Consider the following 19,966-nt stretch of genomic DNA (forward strand, 5'->3'; position numbering starts at 1 on the left):
AATGACCTGCTTTTGTAGTGTTCACCATTATTAGTATTTACTTGTCTATTTACCTCATTGTATTGTAAACTCAGGGAGGACAGCAATATGTCTTTCATTTGAGGCTTTACACCTCAAATAAGTACAATAGTGTCTATCATTCTTCTCTGTCACCATAATGCTGCAAAGCCATCATGAAATAATGAATTTATAGAAAGTATAGCGCTATTGTCAGATATAAAATATTTTTCTATCCCACCTTTTTTGTTTTCAATGAATCTGGGACAAGGGGCACTAGTATTTGCACACTGCTCTTCACAGAAAAGTTGGAGAAAATGTTTAGTGAGAAATAAATTTACTGAGGCTGTGAGAAGCTAGAAAGCTAAGAGGAAATCTTCATCTTACAGAACCATGCTAGTTAGTGATCAGCATTTTCCAAGGAATGTTTCAAATAATACTGTTCCATTTGGTGGTAACAAATTTTTTTTTTTTTTAAGGGGGTGAGGACAGGGATAGGTCTATAGTCAAATAAATTTTGTAAGTGTCGGATTAAACAAATCTAAACAAGTTTCTTTGCAGTAGGACTTTTCAGAGTCTTTAATAAGCTAACATGTACCATGAATCTCTAAGAGAGATTCTAAGAATCTCAGACAGAATTTCCCAGTTTTTTTACTTTAGGACTCTTTTTCATCAAGTGTCTTGGGAAATAACTATTTCATGATACAAACTTTGAAAACACAGTTCAAAACACTGGTCCAATCCATCTCTTTTATTCACAGATGTTGCAAGTTAGGTACTGGGGACAGTCGGTTAGCTCAGTTGGTTAGAACACATGGTCTTAACAACAAGGTTGCTGGTTCGATTCCCACATGGGCCAGTGAGCTGCACCCTCCACAACTAGATTGAAGACGACTTCATCTGAGCTGCTGGTGGGTGGCCGGATGGGTCAATTGGTTACAGTGCGTGCTCTTAACGAGGTTGCTGGTTCAATAATTGTATGTGATGGTGGGCTGCGCCCCCCCACTCCCCCAATCCCCCCCGCCCCCAGCAACTGGATTGAAAATGGCAACTAGATTGAAGGACAACGACTTGACTTGGAGCTGATGAATCCTGGAAAAACACTGTTACCCCCTACTAAAAATTGCTTGGTGTTAGAAAGACCAGAGACTCTTAGAAAAAAAGTAAGGTACAGAGAAATTAAATAACTTGCCCAAAATGACACACTCAATGGAAGAGTCAAAGTTTTTTCAAACATTGCTAACACCATCCTCTTCTAAACTCTCAGGAAATAGAGGCTTAGTTTGGTTTAGTTTGAAAGTGGTTTTCAACTTCAAATTCCAGAATCTCAAGGAATTTCAAAGCAAAGTTTCTGAAGAAAATAAATGAAAGTGGATTTCATCTCCCTTCCACTCAGATATTGAATGACCTCCTAACTTCTCTGAAGTTCTAAATTCAACCTACCCCTCAAGGCCTCGTCTTTCAATTCCTAGCATATAAGAAGAGCTCAATTAATACTCGTAATTGAATGTTCCATAATTTCTCCTATCAGTGGGCATCATCACCCTCCCCCATAGCACATTTTCAGCACTATTCAATAGCAGTTGTCACAATCTCCCTTTATAACTGTTTATACACATTCTCTTTCCAGCAATATATTATAAAATCTTGGAAGAAAGAGTCTATGTCTAATTAATTCCTATAAATTGATATCAAAATTGATCCCAAGGAAAGAGCTACTGTAAACATTTAAACCTTACTATAAACTAATGTGCATTATTTCTCATGCCATGGCAACCCAGGCAGATAGGGCTTATCCTGCAGTAACAAACAGACCCCCAAATCTAAGTGATTTAACCCAATAAAAGTTTCTCACGCATGTTACAGATCTTGCACGGCCCAGCAGAGGACTCTGCTCCATGTTGTCACTCCAGATCCAGGCTCGTGGAGGCTTGGCCAGTGGCCCCCTTAGTGGCCACAGCTAGCAAAAAGACTGCTGAAGGTCTCATAATGGGCTCACATGCTTCAGCCCAGAAGTGACACAAGCTACTCCTGCTCCAATCCCATTGATTAAAACTAGTTTTGTGGTTTTTCCCAACTGCAGAGGGCAGACAGTCTAATATCTCATGTGACCAGAAGGAAAGGAAGGAAACCCAGGTGTAGGTGAATTCTAAAAGTCTCTACCACACTATAAATTTGCAAAAATTAATCTTTATTTCTAAAAGTAGAATAAATGGCAATGTACCCTTAATATATGCTTAAAGTAACTTTTGATTGATGAAAGTTAGTGGTATTTCAAAGAGCAAAGAAAGTTGGATTAACAAAGCACTATAGTGGAATCCTAAACCAATTTTAGCCCTACACTCTGACCTTGAGCAAGTTTAATCACCACTCTAGACTTTAGATTTTTTTCATTTGTAAAATAAGAGGTTGGATGACATAACTTATAAGGTCCCTTCTTGCTCAAATGTTCTAATATTCTATGGTATGGTAGGGGGCATTCATCCCAAGAATTAATCTCTCTTTCTCTATGAAAGAGATCTTGTTGACAAAGGCCTGCCTGCTATTCTTAGCAGAATTATCTCTTTAATACCAGCATTTTTTGTTGTTGTTGTTGTCCTAAATAAATGGAGAAACCTCAGAAGAGAGAACAATGCTGAGAGAAAGGATCCAGAAATAGCCTTTTCTTTCAAGCTGAAGTCAAGCAGGAGCCTTGCGCAGACTAGAGATGTCCACTTTGCTTTTGGGAGAGGCCAAAGTTGTCTTTCGAATCAAAGAGAATTTTAAAAGGAGCACAAAAATTCTTTAATGTTCTCTGAGCTGCTTTCTGGCGCAGGCCCAGGAAACATTGTTATTGTAACTGAAACGTCAGGACATTTGGCAGTGTTATGTTCTTGTTTGGCTGGGTACATCTCTTTATTTATTAAAGCCTCCGGGCTCTTCAGGCCATGGTTCAGTGTATTAATTTATGTAGTTTGTCTCCCTAGAGAGAAGAACAATTTGAATATCCCCAGCTTCAGTATGACCCAGTTTGCCACCAAGATATTAACTCTGAAGATTTTTCTTTCCTCTTCCTTTCTTATTATCTCTGTAAAAGGCATTTGGGGCCCACAAAGGCAAAAGGTTAAGATCCCAATACCTCACACGTTCCCTTTCAAATGCCCCTCTCTTCCTTCACTATGAAGAGTTGGACTCTCAGTTTAATTCAACCAATTGTAAGTTAATTCAACAAACCCAGTATTACTTGAATGCTAATTATATGCAAGCCATATGCTAGCATGAATTAAATAAGACCCAGTTTCTGTCTTCAAGGGGATAAGAATGTACTGGGGAGACAGACATGGAAACAAACCTCTTCAGGAGAGTGTGGCAGGTGCAGAGCTGGAGGTAAGTACAAAGGGGATGTGAAAGAAGGTGTGGGCACCCCTGCCTGAGAGTCACCAGGGTGGAGGGAGAGTTCTGGAGAAGGGTGCTTGACTTGGGTCCTGAAAGATGGACAAGAGTTTGCCAATATGTAGATAAGAGTGTATCCTAGCCTAGGTCAAAATATGATGAGGTAAAATGACATTCCATGCTTGGGGAACTTCAGATAATTTCAGGTGGCTCAAGCATGGAGTGAGTGAGAAGAGATGAGAAAGGGGCCAGATCATGATAAATCTTATTCTTCGAAAATAATTTGAAAAATGCTAGGAACTCTATAAGCCAGGTATGAGGACAGTTTTCCCAAGAGGGCTTTGTGAGCATTGGCTTCCGAGAGTCAGCCTTTGTTTCTTAAAAGTGTTTGGTCATATCTGCTTAAAGGGAGCATCATTCTCAAATATGACATTTCAGGCAAGGCCATGGTTGCATAACTAATGTTTCCAATTATATACTGCTAACAAGAAAGATTGATCATTTTTGAACCTATTCAAATGACTACATTGCCATGTGAAAAGAATATGTCATAGTTCCTGAATTCTGGACAGGCCAGGCAGAAAGAAAAACGATCAAATTTGTCATTTATGTTTATAAAAGCATAATCTATTAAATTGTTGTAAGTTTTAGACAGCTTAAGAAAAAAGACATCTTAAAGTGTTCCTTAAATCTAGAATACAGAGCATTAAAATAGCAACAGTATTCTTAACACAAGTCAAAATCATCCTTCATCATTCAGTCCTATGTAATTCTTTTATAATATTTTTTTTATTTTTCAATTTCAGTTGACCTATAATATTGTATTAGTCTCAGGTGTACAACATAGTGATTAGACATTTATATAATTTATGAAGTGATCACCCTGATAAATCTAGTACCCATCTGACACCATACACAGTTATTACAATATTATTGACTATATTCCTTATGCTATACTTTACATCCTCATGATTATTTTGTAACTACCAATTTGTATTTCTTAATCCCTTCACCTTTTTCATCTACTCTCCAGTCCCCCCTCACCTTGACAACCATCAAAATGTTCTCTATGTCTATGAGTCTGTTTCTGTTTTGATTGTTTGTTTTGTTCTTTGATTCTACATATAAGTGAGATTACATGGCATTTCTCTTTCTCTGTCTGACTTATTTCACTTAGCATAATATCCTCTAGGTCCATCTGTGTTGCTGCAAATAGCAAGATTTCAATCTCTTTTATGGTCGAGTAACATTGCCGTGTATCTATGTACCACCTCTTCTTTATCCATTCATCCATCATTGATGAACACCAAGGTTGCCTCCGTATCTTGGCCATTATAAATAAGGCTGCAATGAACATATGGATGCACATGTCCCTTCAAAATACTGTTTTAGGTTTCTTCAGATAAATACCCAGAAGTGGGAGTACTGGATCTTTCTTTGTCTCTTGTTACACCCTTTGTTTTAAAATCCATCTTGTCTGGTATAAGTATTGCTACCCCAGATTTTTTTGTTGTTTTTTCTTTCATTTCCATTTTCATAAACATCTGTTTCCACCCCTTTACTTTCAGTCTGTGGTTGTCTTTAGATCTGAACTGAGTCTCTTGTAGGCAGCATATGTAAGGGTCTTGTTTTCTTATCCATTCAATCACCCTATGTCTTTTGATTGGAGCATTTGATCCATTTACATTTAAAGTAATTGTTTATAACTATGTAGTTATTGCCATCTTAGTATTCATATTTTTATCTTTTTTTCTTCTTCTTCTTAAAAAAGTCCCTTTAACAGTTCTTGTAATATTGGTTTGGTTGTTATAAACTCCTTTAGCTTTTTCTTGTCTGGGAAGCTCTTTATCTCTCCTTCAATTTAAATGATAGCTTTGCTGGGGAGAGTAATCTTGGCTGTAGGTCCTTACTTTTCATTATTTTGAATATTGTGTGCCAATCCCTTTGGCCTGCAAAGTTTCTGTAGAGAAATCAGCTGACAGTCTTGTGGGAGCTTCCTTGTAGGTAACGAACTGCCTTTCTCTTGCTGCTTTTAAGATTCTGTCTTTGTTTTTAACCTTTGGCATTTTAATTATGATGTGTCTCAGTCTGGACCTCTTTTGCTTCACCTTGTTTGGGATTCTCTGTGCTTTCTGGGCTTGTATGTCTATTTCCTTTGCTAGGTTAGGAAAGTTTCCTGTCATTATTTCTTCAAATAGGTTTTCAATTCTTTGCTCTCTCTCTTCTCTTTCTGACAACCCTATGATACAAATGTTGTATCATTTGGTATTGACCCAGAAGCCCCTTAAACTCTCCTCATTTTTTTGGATTCTCTTTTCTTTTTGCTGTTTTGATTGGGTGTTTTCTGCTACATTATCTTCCAAATTGCTGATTCGATCCTCTGCTTCATCTAATCTACTGTTGATTCCCTAGAATGTATTCTTCATTTCAGTTATTGTATTCTTCATTTCTGACTAGTTCTTTTTTATGTTTTCTATTTCCATTTTTATGTTTCCTATCACTTTGTTGAAGTGTTCCCTGATATCATTGAGAATCCTTATAACCAGTGTTTTGAACTCTGTGTTTGCTAGATTGCTTGTGTCCATTTTGTTCTTTTTCTGGAGCTTTGTTCTCTTCTTTCATTTGGGCTATGTTTCTTGTCTCCCCATTTTGGCTGCCTCCCTGTGTTTGTTTCTATGTATTAGGTAGGGCTGCTATGTCTCCTGGTCTTAGTAGAGTGGCCTTATGCAGTTGGTGTCCTATGGGGCTCACTGGCACTGTCTCCCTGGTCACCAGAGCTGGGTGCTCCAGGAGTGTCCTCTTTTGTGGGCTGTGTGTACCTTCCTGTTATAGTTGAGCCTTGGTTGCTATTTGCACATTAGTGGGAGCAATTGACCCTCAGGCTGATTAGGTGTGAGGACTGGCTGTGACTGCAGTGGAGGAGTTGTACAGAGGCTGGCCCTATGGAGCAGGATTTGCTTTAGTGAGGCTTTGGTGTCTGCCAAGTCTGCCCTTTGGGGGTGTCATCTGCAGAGTCAGCTGGGTGGTGCTCTGGCTCTGTCTGAAGCCACTGGTCACATAGATCACGGGGTCTCCTGGGTGGGGCCCTGCCACAGGCCAAGTTCAGCTACAGCCTGTGCTCTGCCTGGGGCTACCTGGCATAAGCCACAAAGTAATTCTCAGATGACTTCCACCCGCATTGTGCTTGGAGGTGCCTGGGAGAGGCTAAACTGCAAACTAAGGCCGGCTGCCGCTTGGGGCTGCTTAGCAAGACGTACAGGTCATGGTGAAGCCAAATGCTTCTTATTTGGGATTTTTAAACCTTTGAGAGATTTTAGGAAAGTCTATATCATGAGCCAAGACAGGCTGTTGGTATGGAAAAGACACTGAAAGCGACTTGGGTGGGCCCACAATTTGGGTGAGGTCTCAGAGAATCATCAGGGCAGGGCAAATAGTGTTAGCGAGGTGGATAGAGACTCAGATATAGTTGCTGCCCATGTCTGCATGCTGGGATGGGGGATAGCTCGACCAAGAAACAATGGCTTCCACCAGCACTCACTGGAAGAAAGCTGTCCCTCCAGCTTTTTCCCTGAATCCAGACAATTCATTTCCTCCCTGTATGTCCATGGCTCCTTTCAAGCTGTTGGCCCAATGCTGGAGCTCAAGCAAGTGAATCTATGCATGGGCCCTTTAAGAGGAGCACCTGGGACTCCAGCCACTTTCTATCTCACTCAGCCACAATCTCCACCAGTTTTCACAGCCATAAGTTATGGTGACTTCTCTCCCCAGCGCTGGAACCCTGAGCTGGGAAGCCTGGTGTGGGGTTGGGAACCCTTGCTCTTTAGGGGGGAGCTCTGTAACCAGGATAGTCCTCCTGATTTTGAACTACCACATGTGGGTGTGGGGACCAGCCCCCTCAGTGTCTGCCCCTCCTATCAGTCTCGACGTGGCTTTTTCTGTGTGTCCTTAGTTACAGGACTTCTCTTCAGCTAGACTTCAGGTAATTCTCAGTGATGGTTATTCTGTAGTTTAATTGTAATTTTGATGTGTTCGTGAGAGGACACCAGCACAACATTGACTTACTCTGCCATCTCGACCAGAAAATACTGTAATAGTCTTTTAAAAGTCAACCCTAATATCTGTGGAAGGCAGAGATCCCAGTTAGAAAGCTACAGCAGAAGGAATGAAATCAAGGGTGGAAGACACTGGGAAAGAAAGCAAGACACTCCAAAAAGCAAGAATCTAACAAAAGGATGATGCTTTATAATTCAGACAAATCCAGTAAAGGACCAGTTCTACACCCAGTTTACGTAGTTAATTCTTGTTCTGTTCTACCTTAGGTTAGCAATCTCATGAACCCATCTGTTGTTTGACTATTGTCCTGGAAATGCTGACTCAGTCTCCTTGTCTCTAAGGGGCTCAAGTGAGGCCTTCAGAAACTTGTGCCTAAAAGGACCTGACAAAGTCCCTTTCATGGAGCTCTGAGACAATCCTTTGTTGAAGAAAAATCACTTGAAGAAAAACCTGGGGGGTATAGGCAAGCCTTCCCAGGGAAGCATCAGAGTAAAGTAAAATTTATCTGTAGATGATGTAGATGACAAAAGACTTGAAATGGTTGTAGTTAATTTATTACTGATCATTTTCAAAAATGAAAGATCTGATGAAAGTTTATTAAAAGAATAATGTAGCTGACAAGAAAACGTGGATATTTCTATTATACACAAAACAAAATAAAGTCAATCCAAAACAAGTTTTAAATAAAATATCTATAAACATAATGGTTAATCATATTTTAAAAGAGTGGTTCATGCATCTAATTTTTAAAAAAACAGATGAACATAATCTTTGTAGAGACAATACCTTCAGATACAGCATAATAATCCTGAGATATAATGTACCTTGAATTTTAAGCACATAGTTAGAATAAACCAGAAATATATTGAAAACATCAAGTCAAGAGATTCATAATGTCTGGAGTAGGTCCTAAACACCTGTATATTAATAAAACTCCATAGATAAATCATGTGAATCCTTACTTGAAAACCACAAGCCTGGGTGTTAGATTCAAATTAAAGAAGTAAAGTTGTGACCAAGTTAACATTTAAAAAATGAGTGGACTTATGACTAATAATACTATATTGTTTTGATCTAATATCAGGCAAAGCAACACTAGGAGTCTGATAAATAGAAACACATCTTGGACAGTGAAAGCACTGGCAATTCTCTAGGAACTTCCCATACAGCATATCATTTCAAAATATTTATATGAATAATGTTTTACTCATAAATTTAACCTGGGAAAGGTTAAGTATCTTTTCTGATTTGACAATGTTTTCCATGCAAATCATCAGCATATCAAATAAACCTAATTATTTCCTGCACCACTCTTTTTATAAGGTGAAAGAACAAATTGCTTGTGGTTTTCCAGGGACCCTCTGGGAAATCTTAAAGACAGCCTTAAAAGATCTCATTTAGGATTCAATTTAGGAAAGGCAAAATATCAAATGTTCTCAAGAGATTTGAACAGTGGTTAAGATAGAATCATGAGTTCCTGAGAATAATACTTGGTTATCAATTTAATTAAAGTGACAATAACGGATTTTAAAAGTAAACATAAGAGGTAGCATGATAGTACAGAGCCTTAATTTAACTTCAAATGTGAGAAGACTTTGTTCTCTTAAATAATCAAGGACAAGACAAAGTCAACATACAGAACAGGAAATTATTCTTATAATATACAGAAACTTTGTTATCTAGGCAGATTATACAGAAGGTAAAAATCACCTTTCACAGCCTCTTATCAAGAACAGACCAATAATCTCAGAATTTTGGGTCTGGTCATTTTTTTTTGAAAATTTTATGAATTAGTCATAAATATTAGCCAGCTTTGACCACAGCAGGTAAAATTCCCTGTGTATAAACTTTCTACAACTTTTTATACTTTTTCATTCAGGTTTTGTCATTATTCTTCAGGACAAAACTACTGTCCTTTTCTATTAACAAAAACACACCCCCTTTAGTTCAATTTCTCAACGTGGCAAAAAATGAACAAATTTATTAACAGACTCAAAGATACAACCTCTCTGTATCATACAGGAACTTTAGGAATACTCAGTTTATGTAAGTGCTTATTACCTCTAAGCCAGTCAGAGTAGAGCTCTTTTAAGAGATTTTTAAATCTATTTTGGTAATGCCATGTGAATGTAGGAATATATTTTAAACTACCAGATACATAAACATACAAATACAGATAGAGGAGCAGCCATGAGTCAAGCATAAACATTCGCTTGCTCATTAAATAGTTCAAAGAACTATTTTCTTCTCATTGTGCACAAATTCTTAATTGACTTGAGTTCAAAATAGACAAATTGACAAATAAACAGAAAAGAGTAACAAGCCAGATTATCTATCATCTCTCACCCAGTAGAGACAAAGTCTTTATAAACCATCAATCCATTTATAAAGATCACAAATGCTCAGTCCATGAAACCAAAAGAAGCTCGCTCTAGAAATCAAGGAAGTTACTCAGAAAGAATAAAAATCAAATTCTTATTGTACTATCAATAGACAAGAGTCTGGAACATAGAAACAGGAATCAGACTCACTATTGGGTCCTTCAGTGGACAGTCAGGAAGGAAACACAGAAGGCTAAGTCCTGGTTACTTGGGTTAAGTGAATGAGGATCAGAGGGAGAGGCCCAACGTCAGCCAAATCATGGCACCAAACTGTCAGACAAAATGCACTGGACAATTAAGGAGATTATTTAGTCTATTGCAATAAGGAGAACATCCATTAATGAGGAATCACAAAGAACAAAAGAGTATCTGCGGTTTTATAGAATCAAGTAAATACGGTAATTGTGAGGAACAGAGGAGGTGGGCCTTATTTAAATAAGTCACTTTGAGAGAGCAGGGGGGTTCTTTGCCTTTTGCTGTTTTCTGGAACACAAAAGGGTAGGGATTTCAGAAAATAAAAGTCTAGAAGCATTTCAGAAAACAAAAAGATAGGAGGATTTCTTAACTGTTGTTTCCTGGAGTACAGGGCTCAGGTGAAGTTTAATATTGTGAGGGCTTACAAAGTGTGATCAAATAATACAGTGAATGTTTAAATTAAAAAAATATCTTACAGTAAAAGACACATTATCATTAATTCCCTTCAAAATACTTCCCTTCTCTTCAAACACACTTATCCCATCGTTCTTGCCACTTTCTGAAGCAGTTCTGGAAGTCCTCTTTTGTGAGTGTCCTTAGTTGTGCTGTCATGGCTGCCTTGATGTCCTGAGTCATTCTCACTTTGGGGAAGAGCCAGAAGTCACATGGTGCCAGACCCAGTGAATAAGGTGGATGAGGACACAGCATAATGTTTTTATTTGACAGAAATTGCCATATACCAGAAGTGATGTGTGACACAGAGCATTGTCATGATGGAGGATGATTTATGGCACACTTTAAAACACACCTTCTCTCAACTGTACCTTATACCCGACTGATTACATATAACAAGTTGAAACTTGTCACACACTGTTACTAAGGTTCAATGCACCCCTTCCTGTACTGAAGATCCTTGCCTTATTGTTGGATGGCACTTGGCAGCAGCATTCACTGTATTTTGTGATGACAATGGAAAAGCTCCGTGTCACACATCACTCCCGGTACTGCAATTTCTAGTCAAATGAAAACATTATGGTGTGTCCTCATTCACATTATTCATTGGATCTGGCACCATGCGACTTCTGCCTCTTCTCCAAAGTCAAAATGACCATGAAAGGTAAACATTTTGAATAAATTCAGGACATCGAGGCAACCACGACAGTGCCACTAGAGACACTCACAAAAGAAGACTTCCAGAACTGCTTCAGAAAGTGGCAAGAAGAATGGGTGGGATACATGTGTTCAAAGGGAGGGGAAGTATATATATATATATATATATATATATATATTTTTTTTTTCATTAGTCTTTTTTTTAATTGGGGAATATTGGGGAACAGTGTGTTTCTCCAGGGCCCATCAGCTCTAAGTCATTGTCCTTCAGTCTAGCTGTGGAGGGCTCAGCTCAGCTCCAAGTCCAGTCACCGTTTTCAATCTTTAGTTGCAGGGGGCCCCGCCCACCATCCCATGGAGGGAATTGAACCAGCAACCTTGCTGTTAAGAGCCTGCGGTCTAACCAACTGAGCCATCTGGCCGCTCCCAGAAGGGGGAGTATTTTGAGGGGGATTAATGGCGATGTGTCTTTACTGTAATACATTTTTTTTTATTTAAACATTCACCAAGTTGTTTGATCACATGTATCAAGCAACCAAATGTAAGCTGTGGTTATTATTATTTTAGTGGCTTTTGACTATGGCATCATACCACAATGATCACTGTCATCCATTATAAGATACATCATAAGATTGTTTTTTTTTCTATGTATAAGTCAAACACTAATATTTAAAGCTGATTCGTCTTTTAAAAATATAACTTCAGACACAGTCAGTGGCATTACCATTTGCTGAATGGGCCACATGGAAGGAAATAGCTTATGCAGAAGCGTTTACAAACAGTGCTGCAACTTCAGTGTGTTGAGAATTAGTCACGTAGGGAGTGTGGGATGAGGAGGGGCTGGGGAAAAGTGAGGCTGGAGAGAGCCAAGGACAGGGTGAGGAGGGCCCTCCAAAGTTAGAACCCAACCTGCAGGGAGGTGTGAAGGGCTTGGAATTAGGTGTATGTTGCCCTCTTGCTCAGAGCCTGAGCCTGGGGACCACACTTTCTGGCTGTGGATCCAAATGTTGTCACTTACAGACTCTGATTTTGAGGAAGCTACTTAACCTTAGTTTTCTTCAGTTGTAAAACGATGTCAATAGCATACGTTTCAGAGAAATTGTGTAATTTAATGGAAGTAGAGCACCCAGAATTCAGTCTGGCATGTAGAATCAGCTATGACGACTACCAAGAACATCAATCTTTGTTACTTTTTTATGCTTTTATTGGCTAAGTGGCGCTTCCTGGGAGCACCGACACAAGTGGGCCTCCAATATTCTCCTGTAGGAGTGACTCAGTGGCCCCAGTCTGGTTGGAAGTTGTGGTGAGTGGGCAAGGGCTTGACTTGATACTGAATCTGCATAATTACATAGGCAAGCGCAATAGAGTCAATGATCAAATCAAATCATGAAGTTTTGGAGATTTGGGTGTGGGTCAAGTCCTGCCAATGCCACCTTTATTGTGTGGGCAGGAAACGGGGGTGGGGCAGGAAGTGAGCTTGACTAAAGGCTATTGCACTGGTTGGCAGAACATTGCTTCAGGAAGGTTCCTTTTACACCACTAACTATCCCGTGCCCTTGAATAAACTTCTGCTACAGTGAAAGTGGGGAACTCAAGTAAAATGGGCAGGAAGTGGTACCAAGGGCCTAAATATGCCTAAGGCTTGGAATGCACAGAAAGTCATAAAGCAAAAACAAAATGTTGAGTCTTCTTGCCAATATATATATATGTTTCATCAATATCTAGGAAATTCAAAGAGGAGCGTCTCCGTTTCCTCATAAACATGAACACACAAAAGTAGATTTTAAGATTCTTGTCAGACACAGAGATTGTTCAAAAACTTTCATTTAGCAATGCCAACTTGATCTGCTTCTAGTTCCTAGAAGAGGTGAGCTGCTGAATTATTCTGGAGCATAAGGTCTCTCAAATTGCTGTGCAAGTTCCTTCTGGCTTGAGACAAGGGCCATTAGCGTGGTTCAAAGCCAGTTCTGTACCCATCTCACCCAGAATGGCACTGTTGGCCCATATGACATGGTTGGAGAGAAGGGCAGCAGGAACCACCACCATCTCTTGAAGTCATACAACCAAAATACCCATTGTTTTCATAATCGACATATATTGCAATCATATATTTATGGATATAAATTGCAACACATAGCCCAAAACATTAGGATGAAATATCCACGCATACCTCACCCCTCAGCTCCTGCAGCTGGATAGAGGATGAAGAAAAACACAGAAACCTGAACACATCCATAGAAAAATGCCTGTTTTAAATTAATTTGGTTAGTGTCACCATTGGCTTTGCTGCCGTCAGCCCTTGCTTCCAGGGGCAGAAATGTTTTACACAAATAGATTGTTAGTACTGCGGGGAGTTGAAGTTTACTCAATCACTGTGAGAGCCATGGCTTTCAGAGCTTTTGACCATGACCCAGTGTAAGAAATACACTTTCTATTATGACCCAGTGCACACATCCATAACTGAAGCAAGATTTCTGTGGTGTAAATACTCCCAGCATGGCTTATTACTAGCTATCAACCTTATGTCACTGAACCACTGAACATGGAGTTAGGAAGAGATGCACACAATTGGCTGTCGGCACGCACACACAATAGCAACAACAACAACAACAATTACATCAATTAAGACTGCTGAACTAGTGCTGCAAAGAACACTTTGGGAAACCCTTTGTAATTTGCAAAATTTGTAAAACCAACAAAAAAAAGAGTCAACGTGCAATATGTAAAGGTGTTCTTTACAGACTATTCAGATCTTTTGTAAGCCTCTTTCAGTACACTCCCTCTCGCATACTTTAGTCTTCTGTTGTTGATTTTCCAAGACAGGTGGTCCCTCTAGTTTAAATCACCGCCTTCTTTGATTTTACTCTGATTCCTCTTTGCTTAAGCCCAGATGACATTTTTTTTCTTGAAGCAGTTTTTACAAAGCACTAAAAATTTAAGTCTGATACACTATAAAATGAAGGGTGTGTGTGTGTGTGTGTGTGTGTGTGTGTGTGTGCATGCACACACAGGCGTTAAAATTCACGACTCTCAGTATTCTAAACAACTGGAAGGACGTTGGTAGTTTTTCCTTAGGCATTAAAGTTTTTGTACAAATAAAAGAATCGTATTGCTGCAGGACAAACTACCCTAAAGCTCTGTGGCATTCAACAGCAAGCATTTATTTCTCACATTTGAGTGTTAGCTGGGCAGACTCTGCTCTTGAAGGGCTTCCTCTTGTTTGTGGAGCAGCTGGCGGCTCTGCTCTAAACTGGGTTTAGGTGGGGCCCTTCACTCCACATGTCTTGTGGAACCGCTGCGCTAGACTGATGGAAGCATTCCTTCTCACAGCAATGGCGATAGCTCAAAAGACAGGAGGAGATTTAACGTGGGATAGATGTGAATCTTCGGGGGCCACAAGGCAGACTGGAAAGCTGCATCAGGATCCTCCAAAAATGTTCACAGTCTAGTTCCTGGAACCTGAATGTTCATTTGTGTGGCAAAAGGACTTTGCACCTATGATTGTTAAGGATCCTTAGGAGGGGAGACTATCCTAGATTATCTAGGTAAGCCCTAAATAGAATCACAAAGATCCTTACAAGATAGCGGTATGAAGGGCAACGCAGGGAGAAGATGATGTGATGAGAGAAGTAAAGATTGGAGTGATGTGGCCAGGGGCAAAGAGTGTGGTGTCCTCCAAAAGCTAGAAGAGGCCAGAAACAGATTGTCCCTTAGACGCCCCAAGAAGGAACCAGCTCGCTGACACCTTGATTTTAACCCCTTAAGACTCATTTTGAACTTCTGACCTCCAGAATCTAAGGTAATCAGTTTGTATTATTTTAAGCCATTAAGTTTGTGGTAATTTTCACAGTAGCAATTGGAAATGAATATAAGGCCGTTCATACAATTTTATGTAGAAATAAACCTAGCTCCCCTCTTTTCACATATAATGACATCTTAAGCGTTATAATTATTTTTAAAATGTATGCTTTGATTTTTTAAGGTCTGCTGTTTGTGAACATTGGTCATTCTCAGATGGGATCTGACCACATATTAGGACCAACTTGTCTTCCAAAAGAAGGCATCTTTACTTTAAAGATGAAAGTCAGTGAGTAATAGGAACTGAAATACAGAAATGTCCATTATAAGCAACTTGTAAACACAGTTTTAAAAATTAAAGATAAAAATTACATATGATGGGACAATTATTAACGTACAACAATTGGGAGTCACCAAAGAGAATTTTGCAGTTACAAGGACTCCCTCCTCATTTTTGCCGGTTAGAAGCTAGTAAGTCTACATTATAAAGATAGAAACAGTGGAGAAGGAGAAAGGAGAAAAGAGAGCCAGAGACCTATAGAGCAAGACGCTCTGGAACAGCTGGGTGGTGTGATCAAAGTAGATAGAGGGGAGGAGGGGTTTTTTTTTTTTTTTTTAAGGTATTGCTGTAAATTACATAAATGTGTTTGGATCCTCTTTAAAGTTTTCAAGAAATACAGAGTAAGGATATAAGTGATTTGGGGATTTCTTCTGGTTGTGAGAAGATACAGAGCACATATCTGTGATGTTATTTTGAATCCTTCCTCCAGGGTTACTTTATCATTTAGGAATGCTTTAGTTTGCAGGTGTTAGAAAAGTGGGCCAATAATGCCTTAACAAGCAGGGATTTGTTTCCCTCCTATAATAAGAAGCCTGGAGGTACATAGTTGTGGGAATGGTTCCTCAAGGACTCAGGCTCTTTTCATCTTTATGTACTGATAATCTGAGTGGCTTTTAAGCTTTGGCTTATACATTATGTCTGAAGGATGGCTGCTGCAGCTCCAGGCATCGTGACCTCATTCAAAGGCAGGAAAGACAGGGGTGGCCAAGGTGAGAACCTATCTTCTCCTACATCTCTGTTAAAAGGAAATAAATTATCTTTCCCAGAATTCCTCAGCGGACTTTCCCTTAGACCTGGCTGGACAAAACTGGGTCACATGGGGCCCCATCCCCCAGAACTTGGACAGTAGAGGTGGAGAAAGCAATAATCGGGCTTTCCAGATTCTGTAGTCGGATGTAGCAAAGAGAATGGGACTGGGAATGGCTTTTGATGGCCATCCAATGGTGTCTGCTGCAGGTGTCCAGTCTCCCTTTTATTCGCGGGCTCCAGGTTAAAGGGCAGCAAATTTGGGAAACGAGTGAGGGCTACAACTCTTTGTCATGAGGTCTGGCCTCCAGAGAAAAGCCACTACAGTACTCTCCCAGAACTGCTGGCATTCCTCTCACCAGTGTGCTTCTTAGTGCTGAGGCAAATATGTGTCTTCTGGGCCATCTTGGGAGACATGGTATTGCAATGGATACATAGGTCACACTTGATAAATCTATTAGACCATTTCCCTAAATTCTTGGATTCCTTCCTTTACATGATATCAAGATATTTCTGGCATCTCACCTTCATGAGAAGAATTTCGGCATAGACCTTAAAAGCCAACTCTAGAATCAAGGTATCTGATTTGAATCTCAGCTTTACCTCTTACAAACTGTGTGCGGGGAATTGTTGAACCTCTAAATGCTTCAGTTTCCTTTTTTATAAGTGGGGGTGTGTGATAATACGTATCTCATAAGCTTCTTCTTAAGACTAAAGAACTTAATATGTAAAAGTATTTTAAATACTTCTTGGCTCCTGGTAAGAACTCCATGAGTGCCAGCTAGCATTACTATTTATCCTGGCCCCCATGAGTCTAGATTTCAGGAGCCAAATGAGCAGTTGGCTCAAATGAGCATATTGAGTCTAGAAATTTAGTAACTGCCTCCATATCAATAGATTCAGCCTGATCGAAAGCTATGTTCTTCCTTCTTTGGTGTAGAATTCTCAGAATCTCGCATCACATGTATCCCCCAGATTTTTGCTTTAATGAATTAGCAGAATCTCACAACTCCTGTGATGGGTAAATCTTCTCTTTCAGGGTTTGTCTTTTCAATTGGTCTCTAGAAGTGTGCTAGGAACCCCATCGTTGCCTTCCATTGGCAAAGGAAGCCAACACTGGGCTGGAGGGGTGAGGAGGACATTGTTATCCAAATTCGCTCATGTCTCTCCCTTCAATCCTCAAGGTCCTGCTCTGTTCTAATCAATGTCCTTCGTTTCAAATAAGAGAGTGTTTAGGCTGTGAATTTGAGTGACTTTGTAATTGAGCAACCCACAAGATCAAACTTTGTTTTCAGTTTTCACCTATCTTGGTCTCCCACTGCTAGAAAAAAATAATTGTCGTTGTTTGTTTTAGAAGTCATAGAAAATCCCTGGTATGTATGTGCTTTGAGCTGAGAATGTAGGAATTTGAGCCTAGCAATTAGGAGTTAGAGCTCATTATTCTCTTTCTTTAAGCTCTCCAGCTCCATAAAACAAACAAACAAAACCACCTTACTCCCACAGTCCTTATGTTCCTCAACTGCTTGGTCTCTCAAAGGCTTGATCTCAATGGGTACTTTATTCTAGGTTAAAACAGTTGATAATTTAATAAGCGGTTTTGCCACGGTATGCCACTGGCTACCTGCATCAAAACCCTTTAAACCAGTTGGACAGTCAACCCTCAGCCTTAATCAGACTAGATAACTGATCCCTGATTTCCTTTGTTTCCCTGAAGGTTTGTGCCTCTTGATTCTAATCCTGTATCAGTCAGGTTACTTATTTACACAAGCAAGAGAAACTTTGACTGATTTAAGGAGAAAAATAATTTATTTAAAGGAAAGGTGGAGGGAGTCAGGCTCAGAGGCATATGCATTTAGAAACAACTCCTAAAATCATGTCATAGAACTGGTAAGGTGAAGACACTGCTGCCTCTGGCACTGTATACTGGACATTTCAGCTATTATTATTAACAACATGGCATCAGGCACTGGGTATCACTGCGAGCAGTGCTGTCCTAAAAATTCAATCAACTCTATGCCATCAGAGGCTTTACCTTCCACCAGGATTATATCGTGAATAATTACCAAGCCATGCAAGACAGTTTGGGTCCTAGGCAGGAAAAAACAATTCATTTGTTTATTTCACAGGGACCTGCTCCAAGACTGAATCATGTGGGTCCCAGATTTACAAGATTTATATACACAATTGTTCTTTTGTTGCTTATGATTTTCATAAAATTGAATAGGTCAAGAAACGTGGTTTATGTATAGTACCTTAAATATCCCCTTTAGTATTTCGTGTGCCCTTCAGAGCGGTTTAGGCCCTGATCTTCATTTCTTCCTGGTTTCCTGGGAGGTAGGTAGCATCGTGTAGTAGAAAGATACTAGGCTCTGGAGTTGGGAAACTTTGGGGTCAATCCTGGACTCTGGCCATACTTAACAGTGACTATCAGGGGGCATCTGACTTAACTTTTTCAAATCTTGGCTGCTTCTTCTTTAGAATGGGTATTGGAAAATCTACTCTATGAGTTGTTATGAGAATGAATATAATTCACATAGAGTTTAGTAAGAGGTGCTGAGAAACAATGGCTGTTTCTGTGTGGACACAGTTGTGTTTTCTCAGTTTATAAGTGAGCAATTATCTAAAGTATGGCACCTGGAACAAACATGGAATGAAGTGGAGCCGATTTAGCAATACCAACAGACACTGTTGCATTGCTGTGAAGTAACTCCAAATATCTTTCTTCTATTAACCTAACACCCCTTGTTCACAGGGGTGGAAATGCTAAAAATGAATCACTGTTCACCAGGTAAGCATGGCCTTGATCGTCAGCTGCCAGGGGTTTCACTGTTGAAATCCCACTGTGTTATTTTCTTCCTCTCTAGGTTTGTAATGAATTCTCTCTTGAGAGGACATGATAAAATATATAACTCCATCCTAGTAAGCATCTTTATGTCTGCAAGTAGTGTTCTTTAGCAATTATTGCTATAAATTAAAATCTTAACTCTGTAAGAAAAACAATTGTGATAGTATTCATTTCCCTCAAAGGCATTGCCAAGTAAATTATTTATACAAATCAATAGAATATATAATACAAATATATATGTATTACATATAATGTGTGTACATATGAATATTATACTCATACTTTCTCTATATACACATACACACTTGTAAAAAAAATCCTAAAACAATAAGCATCTGTAATATCCTCTATAGTGGTGGGTCTGCAAAGTTTAAATGATTGATGTCTTTCAGGAATCTCTAGGTCACCAGGTGGTAAAATTATTAACAACCCACGGGAACTTGGCTTCAAAGCGAATCGATTACGATTAGAATTTGTACCATCCGCATCCAAAGTACAAAAACTCCAACCACCAGATGTCACCATTCTTCTATTTCCCTACCAGTGTCCAAGAGAGCTTGAGGTGTTATTTTTGTCCAAGGGACTGAGGGAAATACTGCCTCCTAACAATTTCTGGGATTTCACTGAAAGGTGTTATTCAGAGAAATGATCCTGCCCTTGCACATTTCCGTGTGATTCTTGAACATCACTGGACAGTTTCTGACAGCTGAGGATCCAAGGGGCGGATAATTTGGCACCTATCTGTTTAGAAAATGTTAAAGGCACTTCCTTCCTCTTGAAGTTAAATGTAGGACTGACCTAATGTGCCTAGAGCCTAGAGCTAGGTCAATGCAAGAGAAGCCAAGGGGAGTGTTCTATTAAGATCCTGAAGTCAGGAGACCTCCCTAACCAGCGGGGTGGCCCAGAGAGCTCACTCACAAAATGAGGGAGTTGGATTAAGTCATTTCTACAGTCCCAAAATTCCACGAGTCTCGGTTTTTTAAAAGCCTCTTCTGGGGAGAGTGAGAAACAGAGTGAGGTGATCTCAATTCAAGGTAGAAGATCCCTTCGAGGACCTGTGAAATGGAGATGGAGAAATCCTGCAGGGAATGAAAAGGAAAGTTGAACATAAACCCTCATACAGTAACC

Source organism: Rhinolophus sinicus, linkage group LG01, assembly GCF_036562045.2.
Source record: "Rhinolophus sinicus isolate RSC01 linkage group LG01, ASM3656204v1, whole genome shotgun sequence".
In the NCBI taxonomy this organism is placed as follows: domain Eukaryota; kingdom Metazoa; phylum Chordata; class Mammalia; order Chiroptera; family Rhinolophidae; genus Rhinolophus; species Rhinolophus sinicus.